The sequence below is a fragment of the Odocoileus virginianus genome, chromosome 7, assembly GCF_023699985.2.
Source record: "Odocoileus virginianus isolate 20LAN1187 ecotype Illinois chromosome 7, Ovbor_1.2, whole genome shotgun sequence".
Taxonomy (NCBI): domain Eukaryota; kingdom Metazoa; phylum Chordata; class Mammalia; order Artiodactyla; family Cervidae; genus Odocoileus; species Odocoileus virginianus.
This window is the reverse complement of record NC_069680.1, coordinates 52463801-52481708: the sequence shown is the minus strand read 5'-3', so window position 1 is coordinate 52481708 and position 17908 is coordinate 52463801. Positions and strand designations below refer to the sequence as shown.

General features: G+C 39.1%; 1 long non-coding RNA gene across 1 annotated transcript in view; it reads left to right on the top strand.

The window, feature by feature from the left end:
• The window catches only part of LOC139036051 (uncharacterized), a 52859-nt gene extending 35696 nt beyond the window's left edge, over positions 1-17163 (top strand). Inside the window, exon 3 of the long non-coding RNA XR_011488768.1 lies at positions 16859-17163. This is a non-coding gene — a long non-coding RNA (uncharacterized lncRNA). The remainder of the gene's footprint in view (positions 1-16858) is intronic.
• The last annotated feature ends 745 nt before the right edge of the window (positions 17164-17908 follow it).

Genomic DNA, 17908 nt, shown 5'->3' with positions numbered 1-17908 from the left:
ATGTCTTTATTGACTGCAGATCCACTTGGTATAAAGTGGGCTTAGGCAAGACACTAAGAAAATCTCTCATATTTGTTTCATGGCAGTTGTCCACCAAAATAATTTGATTCCTGAACTTATTTTCCCTTATGTATCTTTTAAAATTCCAAGTTATAGATTCCACATATATAAGGAGAGGAATTCTCCAGGCAACATGTAGAGTTAATAGAGGTTAAAAAAAAAAAGATCATTTTTGATAGTGAAAATATAGTCCCTGCTACCTTTCCTTTGTATAGAAAAAGTCCAGCCAAGTCCATTTATTAGTACAAAAGAAAATAAGAAATTTAGCTTCCTAAACACTTTTGCATTCTCTTTCCAAGTTATAACACATTTTAAAGAAAAGATCTATGTCCAAAAGTGCATCAGTATGTTTCCCCAGACGACGTACATTCTGTATCTTCAACTTATTTGTTTCTAGTATTACTGGGAGGCAGGGGGGAAAAAAATTCAAACAGTTCTTGTTACATAACAAAACCTACATGCCAGGAATTCTTAGAATCACAGTTCTAGAAGCAGCCCTCCAAATGTGCATGTCCTGTTTTTGTAATCCAAATAATGCTGGAGTGGTTTTGTTACCAACTGGGCTCTTGGACTTCCCCAAACAATAGAAATTGACTAGAGGCCAGACTAGAAATTCAGGCAAGACTTTATTGGGGCCTCTGCTGTAGCAGTGGGGATCAACGGCAAACACTGGGGTCCCTTGCTTGCTCTCTCCCCAAGCTTGTTCCTTATGTGGGGTGAGGGTTGGGGTGTGCCCAGGAGTCAGGCCAGAGGGGTGGCATAGGTGTTTGCCTACCCTTTAGGTGGTCTTGAGTGTAGGGGGCATGTACAGTACCCTGGTTTTGCACCAGGCTCCTCAAAAGTAGCAGTTTGGGTTGGGTTTTTTTTTGTTGTTTGTTTGTTTCTTTGTATCTTTTGGGTCCAGAATTTGCCCAAACTGTGCATGCAAGCAGTTAGTTTTAGCCCTATATAGCTTCTTTGTATTTTGTTCCTCTAGGAAAGGTATGTCCATGTGCAAGACCCACAGCACTGCAGCCAAGGGTCCCAGGCCTAGCCTGTCTCAGTTTAGTATGTCCTAACTAGAGAAGCCTTGTTTATAGTGAATGATAGCAATAGCAAAAAAATCTGCCAAAACATTCTGTTGCACAGTCCTGAGGCTGGCCTGAAGCATAGGACTCCAGCATAGAAACCCAGGAGTCATTTGGCTTGGTACCTTTAATCTAAATATGGAATTTTCAAGAAAGTGTGGAATTCCTTGTAATACTCTTCCCTTAAGACTGTGGAGAGAAATACATTGCTCACTCCTACCAATCTTCCTTGACTTCTGCAGTAATAAGGCAGAGACTGAAGAGTTAAGTATGGCAGTTTAAAACATGGCTGCAAACTCTTTGACACTCCTCCCTTTGAGATGTGGAGGTCTCAGCCCCTCCCCTTGAATCTGACAAGCTTGTGACAACTCTGAGAAATAGAATATGGCACAGAGATGCTATGCGATTTCCAAAGAAAGTGAAGTCGCTCAGTCATGTCCGACTGACTGTGGCCTACCAGGCTCTTCCGTCCATGGGATTCTCCAGGCAAGAATACTGGAGTGGGTTACCATTTCCTTCTCCAAGGGATCTTCCCAACCCAGGGATTGAACCCGGGTCTCCCACATTGGAGTCAGATGCTTTAACCTCTGAGCCACCAGGGAAGCCCAAGCTGTGTCATAAAAGGCCATGCAGCTTATGTCTTGTTTGCTGGCATATTCTTCTTAGAGCCTTGAGCCAGTAAGAATCTGACTGCCTTGAGTCTGCCATGCTGAATACTATCAAGCAAACAAAATTTTGGGAAGTTTGTTCTATAGCAATAGGTAACTAGGACAATTATATCCCAAGTTATCTAGTCACTGATCAGCAGGCCATTATTAAGCAGCATAATCTGTTTGATAGTAAGAAACTGAACCACAAAGTCACACAGTAATGCAGGGCTAGAACTTGATTTCAGCTCTTACTGAGAGCTATGTTCCTTCTTCACTATGACATCTTGTCATGCTGGTCATAAATTTTTCAAACTAGAATATTAAAAATAACTAAGTCATTGGTTATTGCTTATTGAAGGTTATTGACTTTCAAATTATTTTCCCTGGAGACTTTGGGTTCCAGAAAAGATGACTCAAGGCTCATCCTGGACGAGGAAGCAATGGGGGTAGAACGGCCAATCAAAGGAGGTTCTGGCCCTGTTTCAAAGCAAATTCGTTCTGCTTTTAGAGTGTGCTTTTAGCTGTATAGAGTGTGTTGATATTCCACTTATGTTACCTTTTAACAAATATGTTTCATTACTGAAACAGGACTAACAAAAGTGTTTTCAGGGTAGTGATGTCATGGAAAGCTCATTTTAAAATTAAAAATCCATGTCCTGAGAAACAAAGTATTGTTTCTTGCCCAGAGTTATATCTAGTTATTGGCCAATCAGGTTCAATGATTCCTATTATTGTGATTTTATCATGATTCTACAGTTAGCCTATGTCATGCATGTTCACAAAACCCAAGACAGAGAGGAATTTATTTATCGAGTTGTTAGGGGAAACACACTGAATGACACTGCCCACCCTGGCCAGACACCATAGTAACCATTCATGTGAGGTATTTTATGACAGGAGGTCCTGGTAAGGAACACAGAACTAACAAGCCACTACCAACTGGAAGAGCTTGGGTAAGGTCAAAAGGAGACGCCACATTTCCAACTGACTTCCCAGAATCCTCCTCTTTGGAATCCATCTTGGCTGAGCAATGTGAGCAATACCAGGAAGGACCCTGAGTCAGAATGATTGGTCAGAGACAACCGGGAAACCCACCCCATCACCATAAAACCTGAGACTGCAACCCACGTGGCAGAGCAGTCCTCCTCGGTTCCAGCTCCCTCACCAGGTCATGGAGATGGGATGTTGAACATGATGGGCACGGTCATTGCTCTTATTGGGGTTACCACTCAACAGGAAATCATTATCAACCAATAATCCATAGACTTCCTCTCCATAAATGGCTTTGGCTTCTGTCTCCATCTTACTCATAACAAGAACTATCAATAAACAAAATATTAAAAGTCGGATCATTTAGTTTCTGGCCGAGGACAAAAGAGGAAAAGGAAGGAAGCAGGGAACTGTAATAATCTAGAAACAGGAACAACTAGGTTCTAATTAAGCAGAGTAGGGCCATGTATACAAAAGACAAAGCAATCTAGAGTTTTTTAATTGCTATAAAATTGCCAAAATTAATTTTCAAGAAGTCCTACTTACTTCTTTGTGTTGTTAAGGAATTTTGTTAGAACGTCTCCTTAGTTATTCTAAGAATAATAAGTTTTAAGTGCTACAGATTTCAGGTAGCATTTCTGTAACATACTTTGTAAAGATCAAACTAAACACAGGTTGCAATGTGAGACTGTTTTAAAAGAGAAATAGGCTTTTGAGGGAGAAAGTGGATATCTGTGATTTCTGAGCATCTACAGGTGTAGAGATAACAAATGAAATATCTCATCAGCTCAGTCTTAAAATTCAATCTCTTTCAGTTCAGTTCAGTTCAGTAGCTCAGTTGTGTCCGACTCTTTGCGATCCCATGAACTGCAGCATGCCAGGCCTCCCTGTCCATCACCAATTCCTAGAGTCCATCCAAACCGATGTCCATTGAGTCAGTGATGCCATCGAACCAACTCATCCTCTGTCATCCTCTTCTCCTCCTGCCCTCAATCTTTCCCAGCATCAGGGTCTTTTCAAATGAGTCAACTCTTCACATCAGGTGGCCAAAATACTGGAGTTTCAGCTTCAACATCAGTCCTTCCAATGAACACCCAGGACTGATCTCCTTTAGGATGGACTGGTTGGATCTCCTTGCAGTCCAAGGGACTCTCAAGAGTCTTCACCAACACCACAGTTCAAAAGCATCAATTCTTTGGTGCTCATCTTTCTTTATAGTCCAACTCTCACATCCATACGTGACTACTGGAAAAACCATAGCCTTGACTAGACGGACCTTTGTTGACAAAGTAATGTCTCTGCTTTCCAGTATGCTGTCTAGGTTGGTCATAACTTTCCTTCCAAGGAGTAACCTTCTTTCAATTTCATGGCTGCAACCACCATCTGCAGTGATTTTGGAGCCAAAAAAATAAAGTCAGCCACTGTTTCCATTGTTTCCCCATCTATTTGCCATGAAGTGATGAGACCAGATGCTATGATCTTAGTTTTCTGAATGTTGAGTCTGTAAGGCAACTTTTTCACTCTCCTCTTTCACTTTCATCAAGAGGCTCTTTAGTTCTTCTTCACTTTCTGCCATAAGGGTGGTGTCATCTGCATATCTGAGGTTATTGATATTTCTCCTGGAAATCTTGATTCCAACTTGTGCTTCCTTCAACCCAGCGTTTCTCATGATGTCCTCTGCATGTAAGTTAAATAAGCACGGTGACAATATACAGCCTTGACATACTCCTTTCCCAATTTGGAACTAGTCTCTTGTTCCATGTCCAGTTCTAACTGTTGCTTCCTGACCTGCATATAGGTTTCTCAAGAGGCAGGTCAGGTGGTCTGGTATTCCCATCTCTTTCAGAATTTTCCACAGTTTATTGTGATCCACAGAGTCGAAGGCTTTGGCATAGTCAATAAAGCAGAAATAGATGTTTTTCTGGAACTCTCTTGCTTTTTCAATGATCCAGTGGATGTTGACAATTTGATCTCTGGTTCCTCTGCCTTTTTTAAAACCAGCTTGAACATCTGGAAGTTCATGGCTCACGTATTGCTGAAGCCTGGCTTGGAGAATTTTGCGCATTACTTTACTAGTGTATGATATGAGTGCAATTGTGTGGTAGTTTGAACATTCTTTGGCATTGCCTTTCTTTGGGATTGGCAATCTCTTTAGGCAAACCAATTATAGAGCCTGTGAACCAAATAACTTTTAACCCCTGAGTTAACACCACTGGATCTTTAAAGATTCAAGAGGGATGGTTTAAGCTTTCTATTTTAATGTAAATTTAAATAGATTAAGGCTCTGGTTGAACTCCTGGGAAAGTCTAGCTGTAGGAACAACCTTTCCAACTCATTCTCTTCTTTGGAAGACTTCCGTTTTGACACAATCATTTTCAGTTCATCCACAAATCATTTACTTTCACAGTCCCTAATTTCAATACAAAAATGTTTTTCTTTTTTAATAAAGAGAGCTCATTTATCTAGCATTGTCATCATGAAATATTGTGTTATGACAAACTAAAATTTCAGAGAGTGATCATTTATACTACATATGAACTACTAATTTTCAAGTCTATAAAAAACAAACCAAAATGTCTCATACAAATGTATACTGATGATGATTTAATGTTTGGTGGTTCAAATGGCACAAAAAAGATTGAGCATCAGTATCACATTGTGGGTTTCCCAGCTGACTCTAGTGGTAGAGAGCCTGCCTGCCAATTCAGGAGACATGAGACATGGGTTTGATCCCTAGGTGGGGAAGATCCCCTGGAGGAGGGCAGGGTAACCCACTTCAGTATTCTTGCCTGGAGAATCCCATGGACAGAAGAACCTAGTGGGCTGCAGTCCATAGAGTCACAGAATCAGGCACGACTGAAGCAACTGAGCACGCACATCATGTTGTAAACATTTAGTTCCATTGATTGCAATAATAGATACAAGTGATGGCAAATAGTGGGCCACTAACCCGTGATGCTGGAGAAGGCTTTTGAGAATCCCTTAGAAAGCAAGGAGATCAAACCGGTCAATCCTAAAGGAAATAAACCCTGAATATTCATTCATTAGAAGGACTGATGCTGAAGCTGAAGCCCCAATACTTGGGCTGCCTGATGGGAAAAGCCAACTCATTTGAAAGGACCTTGATGCTGGGAAAGACTGAAGGTAGGAAGACAAGGGGTGACAGAAGATGAGATGGTTGAATGGCATCACTGACTCAATGGACATGAGTGTGAGCATACTCTGGAAGATAGTGAAGGACAAGGAAGCCTGGCGTGCTGTACTCTATGGGGTTGCAGAGTCAGACACGACTTAGTGACTGAACAACAATGACAACACGTGAGCAAAATTTTGAAGTCTTTTAAAATAAAATTTTTATAGAGTTTTTTAGGTCCATTTGTCTAGAAAGCATCCTAAGAAAATAAACTTCATAAGTACACAAATATATAAATATAGTTACATATATCTATCTCTCTCGCCAAATTAGAGATGAAACTTGTGATTATAGCCTATATCTTGAAGCTTTCTATATTAAGTTCCTAGAACAGAAGGACATCCCAAAGATGGTACTCAGTAAATGTTTGTTGAGAGAATAGATAATAAACAATACTTTACATTTCACTTACATTGATTGTTTAATTTTGTTTTGCTTTCTTACAACAATCTTATGACTAAATAATGTCAACTAAAAACATGAGGCTTAGAATATTTATCACTTTTACAGCCAGAATAAAAGCCAAAACCCACCAGAATTCACAATTTTTAAAGACTGTACTCTATTTATGGACTTTCCTGGTGGCTCACCAGTAAAGAATCCGCTTGTAATGCAGGAGACACAGGTTTGATCCCCGTCTCGGGAAGATTCCCTGGAGAAGAAAATGGCGACCCACTCCAGTATTCTTGCTTGGGCAATCCCATGGTCTGAGGAACCTGGCAGGCTACAGTCCATGATCACAAGAGTTGACCATGACTTAGTGACTAAATGAAAACAACTTCATTTATAGTTATTATAAAATATTGGCTATACTTCCTGTGTTGTACAATATATCCTTGTAATTATTTTATACATAATAGTTTGTACCTCTTAATCCTCTGCCCCTATCTTGCCTTTACCCCCTTTCTTCTTTCCACTGGTAACCACTAGTTTGTTCTCTATATCTGTGAATCTGTTTCTTTGTTGTTATACTTACTAGTTTGTTGTATTTTTAGATTCCACATGTAAGTGATATCGTATTGTATTTCTCTCCCTCTGTCTGACATAGTTCACTTACCATAATACCAAATCCATCTATGTTTTTGTAAACGGCAAAATTTCATTCCTTTTTTATGACTGAGTGGTATTCCATTGTACGTATGTACCAAATCTTCTTTATACATTCATCTGTTGATGGATGTTTCAGTTGTTTCCATATCTTAGCTGTTGTAAATAATAATGCTATAAACATTAGACTGTGTGTATCTTTTTGAACTAATTTTTTTGGCTTTTTTGGATATATACCCAGGAGTGGTATTGCTGCGTCATATGGTAGGTCTGTTTTTAGTTTTTTGAGAGACTTCCAAACTGTTTTCCACAATGCTGCACCAATTTACACCAGTGCATAAGGGTTTATCACCAGTGTACAAGGATTCCCTTTCTCCACATCCTTGCTAACATTTGTTATTTGTGTTCTTTTTGATGATATTCTGACTCAGATGATATCTGATTGTAGTTTTGATTTGCATTTCTCTGATGAGTAGTGATGTTGAGCACCTTTTCATTTGCCTGTTGGCCATTTGCATGTCTTCTTTGGAGAAATGATGACACGGTTCTTCTGTTAATTTTTAAATTGAGTTGTTCGTTTTGTTGATGTTCAGTTGTATGAGCTGTTTATATATTTTGAATATTAACCTCCTATCAGTCATGTCATTTGCAAATATTTTTTTGCATTCAGTAGATTTTTGTCCTATTAATGGCTTCCTTTGCTGTGTTAATTAGGTCCTATTTGTTTAGTTTTGCTTTTATTTCCTTGGCTTTTATATTGTTGTCTTTACTCCAACAAAATGAACATGTAGTATGTTATTTCATTCACTCATTTTTTTCTGACATTGTGCCTTTTCACTTGCTTCACAACAACTTATAACAATTTGCCATTCTCTCTACATTTGCTTATTGTTGTCTGTCTCTCCTACTAGACTAAGTCCTACAAGAGCAGGGAGCAAGTCAACTTAATGCCCAGAGTCCAACCCAGTGCCTCATACATAGCAGACATTCAAAAAATGTGTTGAATGTTGAACATTACAGAAATGTTTCCATTCAGTCTTCAATCCCTGGGTTTCCATACTGTTAGAAAGAATGGGTCGTGTTAAGTAAATGGCACAGCCAGCCCTGGAACTAGGCATATAGGGCCTTACCGTGTGTTTGACCACACTTTCAGAGCCAAATAACCAACATTTAGCCTCAAATATTAATTTTTTGTCTCATTCAGATGTCATTTCCAATAGAATCTGACATCTGCAACCATGACTTACTTCTAGCATAAGAAAACTAAAGTGTACAATCCTTCTGATTGTTTGACAGATGTTTCCTTTAATTGTTTTGATTTTTTAAATTTTGGAAATAAAACATACACTTGATATAAAATTCAAACAAATATAACTCTTTCCCAAACCTAATCCCATTTCAAAGAACCTCTTTTCAGTTCCTATATGTGAGTACATGCATGTATATGTGTCTTTGTGTGCATATGATTATAATTTATTATCCAAACCAAGACACTTTTGAGAGTGAAAGAAGGTACTGTTAACAATTAAGCAGACAGCAAGCAGAAACCAGGAATGTCCTTAGCAAACCTTAACATGTGGTCACCCAAGCTTGAAGTGTTACCCAAATCCTAGCATGCCTCATCCTCAAGGCTTCTTACCTTGCAGTGTTCACTGCCTCTAGATGCTAGGACGACTTACTCTTTTCTCACTTAGGCCTTCTCTAACCATCCTACATAAAGTAACAACCATCATTCATCTCAACCCATCACTCCCTCTTTCATTTTCCTTAATTTTTCTCCTAGCCCACCATCTGCCATACTCTATGCATTTAGTTATAGCCTTCTCCCACTAGAAAATAAGCTACTTGAGAGCAGAAATTTTTCTATTTTGTTCATTGCTAATGGTTGGTTCTGAGCTTCCCAGGTGGTGCTAGTGGTAAAGAATCTACCTGCCAATGCAGGAGACAGAGACACAAGAGATGCAGGTTTGATCCCTGGGTCAGCAAGATCCCCTGGAGTAGGAAATGGCAGCTCATTCCAGTATTCTTGCCTGGAAAATCCCATGGACAGAAGAGCCTGGTGGGCTAGAGTCAGACACGACTGAGCAACTGGGCACAATGCTTGGTTCTAATTCTTAGAACTGTGCCTGACTCATGATAGGTGCTCAATTAACAATGAGTAAGGGAATGAATGAATGACCAAACTGGTGTAGAGTTTCATGATTCAGCCTTAGGCCTGAAGTAGAAACCTGTCTTTCCTAAGATCAAGGATTGCCCTTCTCCAACTGGAAGAGGAAGTCTTCCCCTAGCAGGTGGAAAGGCTCCTCAGTAGGTAACAGGCAGTGTCAACAACCACGTTCTTACTGAGGAAACTGAAAACCTTCTGTTGGTTCCACCCAGTTAAAAAAACAAATTATACTATCTAGAACACTTCCTGGTCACCAATATTATTACCTCTCTCTTTTTCATCTTTGCCCATCCCTTCAGCAGGGCTGATGACTTCAGTCTTCGCTCCTTCTGAGTTCCAGGTGCACCATCACTTCTTAGCTGTCCATTTTCTCTGCATTGACCCCGGACAGCTTCCACTTCCCAGGACTGCCCTATAGCCAGCTCCTTTTTCACACCCCAATCCCCCCTACTGTGGAAAATGGGACCTAAACAAATAAAACACTCTTCTATGTGTCTTAAATGTAAATTCCTAAGAACATCATCAATAAATCTTAATGACTACATCAGTCAAAACTAAAACAAAATATCAATATATTAGATGCATTAAAACAATGTATATCAGAAGGCACACGCATAAAAAATTGAGTAGTGAAATCAGTTCTGTTCAGTTCAGTCCCTCAGTCATGTCCGACTCTTTGCAACCCCATGAATTGCAGCACACCAGGCCTCCCTGTCCATCACCAACTCCCGGAGTTTACTCAAACCCATGCCCGTTGAGTCAGTGATGCCATCCAGCCATCTCATCCTCTGTCGTCCCCTTCTCCTCCTGCCCCCAATCCCTCCCAGCATCGGGGTCTTTTCCAATGAGTCAACTCTTCGCATGAGGTGGCCAAAATATTGGAGTTTCAGCTTCAGCATCAATCCTTCCAATGAACACCCAGGACTGATCTCCTTTAGGATGGACTGGTTGGATCTCCTTGCAGTCCCAGGGACTCTCAAGAGTCTTCTCCAACACCATAGTTCAAAAGCATCAATTCTTCGGCTCTCAGCTTCTTCACAGTCCAACTCTCACATCTATACATGACCACTGGAAAAACCATAGCCTTGACTAGATGGACCTTTGTTGGCAAAGTAATGTCTCTGCTTTTTAGTATGCCATCTAGGTTGGTCATAACTTTCCCTCCAAGGAGTAAGCATTTTTTAATTTCATGGCTGAAATCACCATCTGCAGTGATTTTGGAGCCCCCCAAAATAAAGTCAGCCACTGTTTCCATTGTTTCCCCATCTATTTGCCATGAAATGATGGGACCAGCTGCCATGATCTTAGTTTTCTGAATGTTGAGCTTTAAGCCAGCTTTTTCACTCTCCTCTTTCACTTTCATCAAGAGGCTCTTTAGTTCCTCTTCACTTTCTGCCATAAGGGTGGTGTCATCTGCATATCTGAGGTTATTGATATTTCTCCTGGCAATCTTGAAATCCAACACCACTGGATCATTGAAAAAGCAAGAGAGTTCCAGAAAAACATCTATTTCTGCTTTATTGACTATGCCAAAGCCTTCGACTGTGTGGATCACAATAAACTGTGGAAAATTCTGAAAGAGATGGGAATACCAGACCACCTGACCTGCCTCTTGAGAAACCTGTATGCAGGTCAGGAAGCAACACTTAGAACTGGACATGGAACAACAGACTGGTTCCAAATAGGAAAAGGAGTACGTCAAGGCTGTATATTGTCACCATGCTTATGTAACTTATATGCAGAGGACATCATGAGAAACGCTGGGCTGGAAGAAGCACAAGCTGGAATCAAGATTGCTGGGAGAGTAGTGAAATAATTTCAAAATTATTTAAGTAGAATTCCTAAAGATAAATGCTCATTCTGCTGACTTGAATCAAGATTCTAGTCCTTGGTTAGCAATCACCATTGGGCGTGTAATTAGATTCAAAGTAACATATTCTAAATCAGTCTTTTAACTCTCACAAATTGTTCTCTGCCTCTAAACTTTATTCTTCAGTCTCTGCTTCTCCCTGGGTTGTTCCAAATTCATATCAGGAGTTCACCTCTGTTATTAGCCTAAATTTTTTTTTTTTTTAGCAAAATGATGGTCAAATGTTAGGAAATTGATAGCAAGCTGCCTGATTCTGTGTTGGAGCTTGGAGAGTGGATGTGCCCACAACATGGAGAACAGTCAGTGGAGTTGTGGGAGGGAGACAAGAGAAAGGGAGATAGAGTGCCCTGTCCCTGGCATGCACAGAATATCTATTTCTGTATGTTAAATGGAACATCAGACTCCCCATAGCACCATAAACCAACTTCTGAGGCATAATTGGGTGGTTAGTGTTCAAAAGAAAGAGTAAGCTCTGTAAAAACAATTTTCTCTTGGCAAGTGGGACATTACTATTGAAACTTCGTGTAAGGTTAAATAATTTATTTTCACCATTTCAACAGTGGATTTCAAAACAAACATAAAAGTATTCTTATTTCAGTTGGCCCCACCATGGAAAACAGATTTGACGGTCCTCTCCTCTCCACCTCCCTGCTCCATTCCTGGAGTATATATGCATGTATGGACATATGAGGTGGACATACATTCCTTACACAGATAGGAGTTGACCATCTATTAAGAGCTGGATACTGTAGGTGGAGATGATAATGTTCAAGACCAACAAAATTCCTGCATCCAGGGAGGTTATATTCTAGTGGCATGTGACTATAAACAAACATCATACAATAAATGAATAAGCAAAAAATATATAGATATAGATATAGCTGAATGCTACATACTGTATTATATATAAAATATGTATGATGAATAAAATTAAAACTATACACATATAATATTCCTGGAGAAGGGAATGGAAACCCACTCCAGTATTCTTGCCTGGAGAATTCCATGGACAGAGAAGCCTGGAGGGCTACAGTCCATGGGGTTGCACAGAGTCAGACACGACTGAGCAAATAATACACACACACATACATATAATATTAAAATATATAAGCATATATATAATTAAGGTGGGCTGTCCTGGTGGCTCAGATGGTAAAGACTCTGCCTGCAAGGCAGGAGATGTGGGCTTGATCCCTGGGTTGGGAAGATCCCCTGGAGAAGGGAATGACAACCCACTCCAGTAGTCTCACCTGGAAAGCAGATTTGAGAGTTACTTTAGATTGGGTGGTAAGAAGCCATCTCTAAAGAGGTGTCATTTAAGATGAAATCTAGGAAGCAGCCAGACACAGAAAGATCAGGAGATCTTCATTCCAGGAAGAGGGAATATCTAGGTCAAAGGCTCTAAGGGGGAATAAGCGACATATTTAAGGACAGGAAGATCAATGACTAAAGCAAAAAGGAAGGAGGGGGATGATGTTAGTGAGGTGGGCAGAGCCAGGACTTTGTCAGCTGAGGTGAGGAATCTGGATTTTATTCTACTCCTTGCCATACAGGATTCATTTCATTTGACTGTTGATAGGCATTGAATTGTTTCCAATGCTGTGATAAAGGATTTTATAATGAAAGGGGATATCTGTAACTTCCTAACAGCTTTGAAAAGGTATACCCCTCTAACACTTAACTCCATTGTTTAGATAATAAGATAACATATCCAGGGCTTGATACCACATCTTTACATTTTCAAAATAATACACATTCTTTCTTGAAATGTAGAGGAAAAAACTCTAAGGAAGAAAATCATCATCTCCGGTACCCTGTCACCCAGATGCACTGGATACCTTCCCTTTGTTTCTGCAAACCCCCTTCTCTCCTTGCTTTGAGCTCTGGGAGCCCCATCTGTGTGGGCTGCATTAACCAGCCCCTTTGCCTTCTGGCTTCCTGTTAGATTTGGCTAATAGCAGGCACCAGTCAGAGACTGGAAGGATGGAGGAGAGAGAAACCGGGGTATTTATTCTCCTTGTTCACTGCTTGCTAGATCCACGTGGATTGGCTGTACCTCTCTATAAAAGGCCTCAGCTCCTGTTCAGCAGCCTTCATATAGCCACTCTGGGTTCTAACAACAGTTCTCTTTAAATCTTGACCACATCTTCGTAAATAGTCCCTTTATTAAATTCTCCTCAAAATACCTGGCCTGAGAGTGCCCATTGTATCCTGTCAGAAACCTGATCAATAGACCAGAGATAATATTTTCTGTATTTATTTCCAATATAGTTCCAGTAACTAGCATATAGTTTGAATCATGTTTTTATCACTTAATATTACAATTTCCCATATTATTAACTATTATTTGAAAATATTACTTGTATGGTAATATCTTTATATTAATGATTTAAGCATTCAGCAGTTATTGAACACGTAAATTATCTCCAAATTCTTGCTGTCATGTGATGAATAATATCTATATTCCTACTTTTCTGATTAAAAAGCTCTTTCCTTATTCTTAAAATATTCTCCCATATTATCATCTAAAGCTTTATTGTTTTGCCTTCATATTTAGTTGTACAGTATAACTTTAGTGGAATATTCTTTTACATGGACACCCAAACTGTCCCAACACTATTGCTTTGAGTGCTAATCCTTTCTTCCTTGAATCTGCAGCGCCACCTTTTTTATAAATTACATGTCCATACATACATAGGTTTACTTCCAGACTTTGATTTGCTCCATTGGTTTATTTATTTTATGTCAATACTATATTGTTGAATTAACATAATTTTATAATAAGTCTTGATATCTAGTACAGTGAGTCTTTCTACTTAGCTCTTCTTTTTTCCAAATTGTCTTGGCTATTTCCTTTTTATTTTTTAGGAAGGTGAGTGGTGCTTATGGGTTTCCTCTTTGCTTTTAACTTTATTTTTTAAATGAAAAAATAATGTTGGATTTTTGAGGGACATGGTTTTTTTTTTTTTTAGGGATATGGTTTTATTAATGTTAGAACAACTAAGGATTAATGTTATTACCACTCAAGTCCAGATATAGATGGTTTCATGACCCTAAAAACTCTCTCAAGCTATTCCTTTGCAGCCACCTTCTTTCACCTTCTTTTCCACTGCACTTCCTGGTAATCACTAATCTCTTCTCTATTGATAAAGTTTTTCTTTTTTGAGAAAGTCATCTTTTAATAAATGGAAACATACAGTATGCAACGTTTTGAAACTAGCTTCTTTCACTCAGGACAATGTCTTTGATATTCATCCAAGTTCATGCTTGTTCCTTTTTACTGCTGAGCAGTAGCTTGTTTGAATGTACCAAAATTTGCTTAAATATTCACCCTTTGGAAGATATTTGAGTTGTTCTCAGTTTTTACTGATTATGAAGAAATTTGCTATAAATATTTGTGTGTGGGTTTTTGTGTGACCAAAACATTTCATTAGGGTGAATACCTGGTAGCGGGATTAAGGGACAATAATAGTATGATGTTAAACTTTGTGAGGAACTGCCAAACTCTTTTCCAGAGTGCTTGTACCACTTTGTATTCCCATCAGCAATAGTTCCAGTGGTGGAGCACTTGACATTGTCTTTTTTAAAAGTCATTCTATTATAATAGTTTGAAGAGATATGTCATTGTGGTTTTGTGGGGTTTTTTTGGTCATTGTGGTTTAAATTGGCATTTCCCAACTCATTGGAAAAGACTCTGATGATGGGAAAGATTGAGGGCAGGAGGAGAAGGGGGCAACAGAGGATGAGATGGTTGGATCGCATCACTGACTCAATGGACATGGGTTTTAGCAACACGGGTTGAAGATAGTGAAGGACAGGGAAGCCTGGCATGCTGCAGTTCATGGGGTTGAAAAGAGTCAGACACAACTTAGCACCTGAACAACATCAACAACAAAGTGACTAATGATGATGTTGAGTATCTTTTTATGTATGTATTTGCCTTCCTCTCTTTGGTGACGTGTCTATTCAAGTCTTATGCTTTAGTTATTTCTTTTTAATTTGCAGTTTATTCTCTTATTGTTGAGTTTAACAAGTTCTCTAAATATATTGGACACAAGTCTTTTTTGAAGGCTATGTGATTTGAAAGTATGTTATGTCATCTGTAACTTGTCTTTTCATCCTCTTAACTATATCCGTCACAGAGCAAAAGTTTTTAATTTAAGAGAGAACTTTGATGCTGGTGGTGCTGCCAAAGCAAGTTGAAGCATGTTGCAAAATTTCCTGGTAGCCTCAGGGCAATGTGGTGCCAGGGGTGCTGTGATGGTGGTTGTAGGGAAGACCTGTGTGATTTTAAGTGGTCACTGTCTCACCCTCTAACTGCAACCCTGAACAGTATGTAGCAGCAGCCCAGATGGTGAGAGAACAGAATAGAACAATACTGTCTGGGGTTTACAGAGTGACATCTTAACAGACCTCCCTTAATGGCATGCGATTCAGAGGCGGGAGAGGTCCCCTTCATGCAGAGTGGTAAACTAAGATGAGTTCTTTTATCCCAACACATATTAAATAGTATTAATTTCCTTTTTCTTGTCCTGGGTGTTCCACTTCACCAGCTGCAGCAAGGTGACCGTACTGTTACCTTAGTACAACCTAAGAACACTCTGTTTTCTAAAATAATTACCTTGGATTCATCTACAAAAGATTGAAACTTTCCAATAAAAGGAAATACAGAGATGTGCTTCAGATAAGCTGTGTATGTCCTCCCAGAGTTTCCTAAGTCAAATTCCCAGGGAAAGTTCATTATTCCTCCAAATGAGTTATTTGATCACTTAAACAAATAGAGCATCCTGTTCCTCTCATTATTTGTCATAATGAATATTTTCAGATTAATGTATCACATAGTTACTATGTACAGCATTGTTTTCTCATAAATTTACTACTAAACTTTGAAATAAAGAGGCCCATGGTAGCAGAATAGATCTATACATTTTCAGATATTTTCAAAGTTTATTTTTACTCCTACCAGCCTAGTTTCTGAGAGAATAACAAAAGCATAATAAATGCCTCCTTTCTTGAACATAATTTCTTGAAGCTAGTAAGAAATATACGACACTAAGTATGCTAAGCCTCAAAACTGAAATCTTTCAATATTTGTCCAATGAACACCAGCTTTTGTCCCATGTAATAAACAGTGGGATTTTCCATTGCTGTTGATATTTTAGAGGGGTGAAAAGAAGGCAGAAAAGAGATCAGAAATTTCTTTCCTATAGAGGATATTGTTTTCTATGATGACATTTAAAATGTATATAAATTTAGATCTATTCCAAGTTAATATAAACTTTAGAACACATTTTAGAATAATATAAGTTTAAAAGGGGAGCTGGAACTTCCTTGGTGGTCCAGTGGTTAAGACTCCAGGCTTCCACTGCAGGGGGCTCGGGCTTGATCCCTGGTTGGGGAACTGAGATTCTGCAGACTGTATTGTGTGGCAAAAAAAGGGGGTGGGAAGTGGTGGTTATTTTGCAAAAGTCCTTCTTTGATAACATAACCAAAGTCAATAGTCAAGATGAAGAATAAATCAGTGCTTATTAAACAAAAGATATTAAGAGATAAAGTGATCTGTCTTTTTAAGAATAAATTGGTGCCAAATTCAGGATGATCCTGATGGCTCAGATGGTAAAGAATTAGCCTGCAAAGTGGGAGACCCAGGTTCAATCCCTGGGTTGGGAAGATCCCCTGGAGAAGGGAATGGCAACCCACTCCAGTATTCTTGCCTGGAGAATCCCATGGACAGAGGATCCTCATGGGCGACAGTCCCTGGGGTCTCAGTTGGACACAACTGAACGACTAACAGTTTCGCTTTCACTTTTTCAGGTTGATCAATAATCTGATTGGGGTGTTCCTAACCAGTTACCACACGACCTGTCCCAGAAGAACTTTTCTTTCCTCAATTTTAACCTCCTTATATAATTTCTGTTCCCTTATTTTCTCCTCTTCACTTTCTGAACTTTACTGTACTATGCAGTGGGGGTACTATAGGAGCTTAGTAATTCAGATTTTCACATTAAGTGTAGTAAACATGTTCTAGCATGTAGGTAAATGAGCATGAATGGATCCTTGAAGCCTCAAAGGAAGGCCAAGAGAGTTTTAGCTTTAAACAGATGTATAATCAAAACAAAACGAAACAAAATACTAAATGAACTTTTGACTTTAACAACATAGCTTTTAGATGAACTCACTTGAGAGAAAAATACTAAAATGTATCCCTAGGAAATTAGTTGTTAACTATAAGGCAGTTAATTTGGGGGATAATTTTAATTATGTTATTCAATGTTTAAGTCTTTTTTCTGGCAATAATTAGAAAACTAGGTCAGTTGTCAGTTCATTTCGTGATAGATTAAAATTAGTAATTCTTTGTTTTTAGGTCTTTGTCATATCAATTGGAGATACCTGTAACAAGGAGGTAGAATAATCAGATTCGAAATCTGTAAAGTACCTTGGGAAAGCCCTTGGTACATACAGCTTGTCCAATCACAACAGCATCACAGCCTCATACAACCATGTCCAGAGATGAGAAGGAAAAGTGGATTCTCCTCAAGGACTTTTTCTTTTTATAAGGAAGGAAAGTTTTTCTAAGGGTCCCAAGTGGATTTCTCCTTATGTCTCACTGGCCAGGATTGGGTCAGAGGTTCATATCTAGGTCAAGGGAGGCTGGGTAAGTGCAGATCTGTCATTTCATTTTTTACCTTCACAATGAGAGACAGGCTCTTCCAGCAAGCAAAAAAATAAAAAATAAAAATGGTAGCAGGGGGAGATATACCACTGGCAGTTCTACACCCACTGATTTTCTATGGTATGTGAGGCGAAATAGTTTCATTTATTTAAGATCCTTTGAGCCAGTTTCTGTCCCTTACAACAAATCAT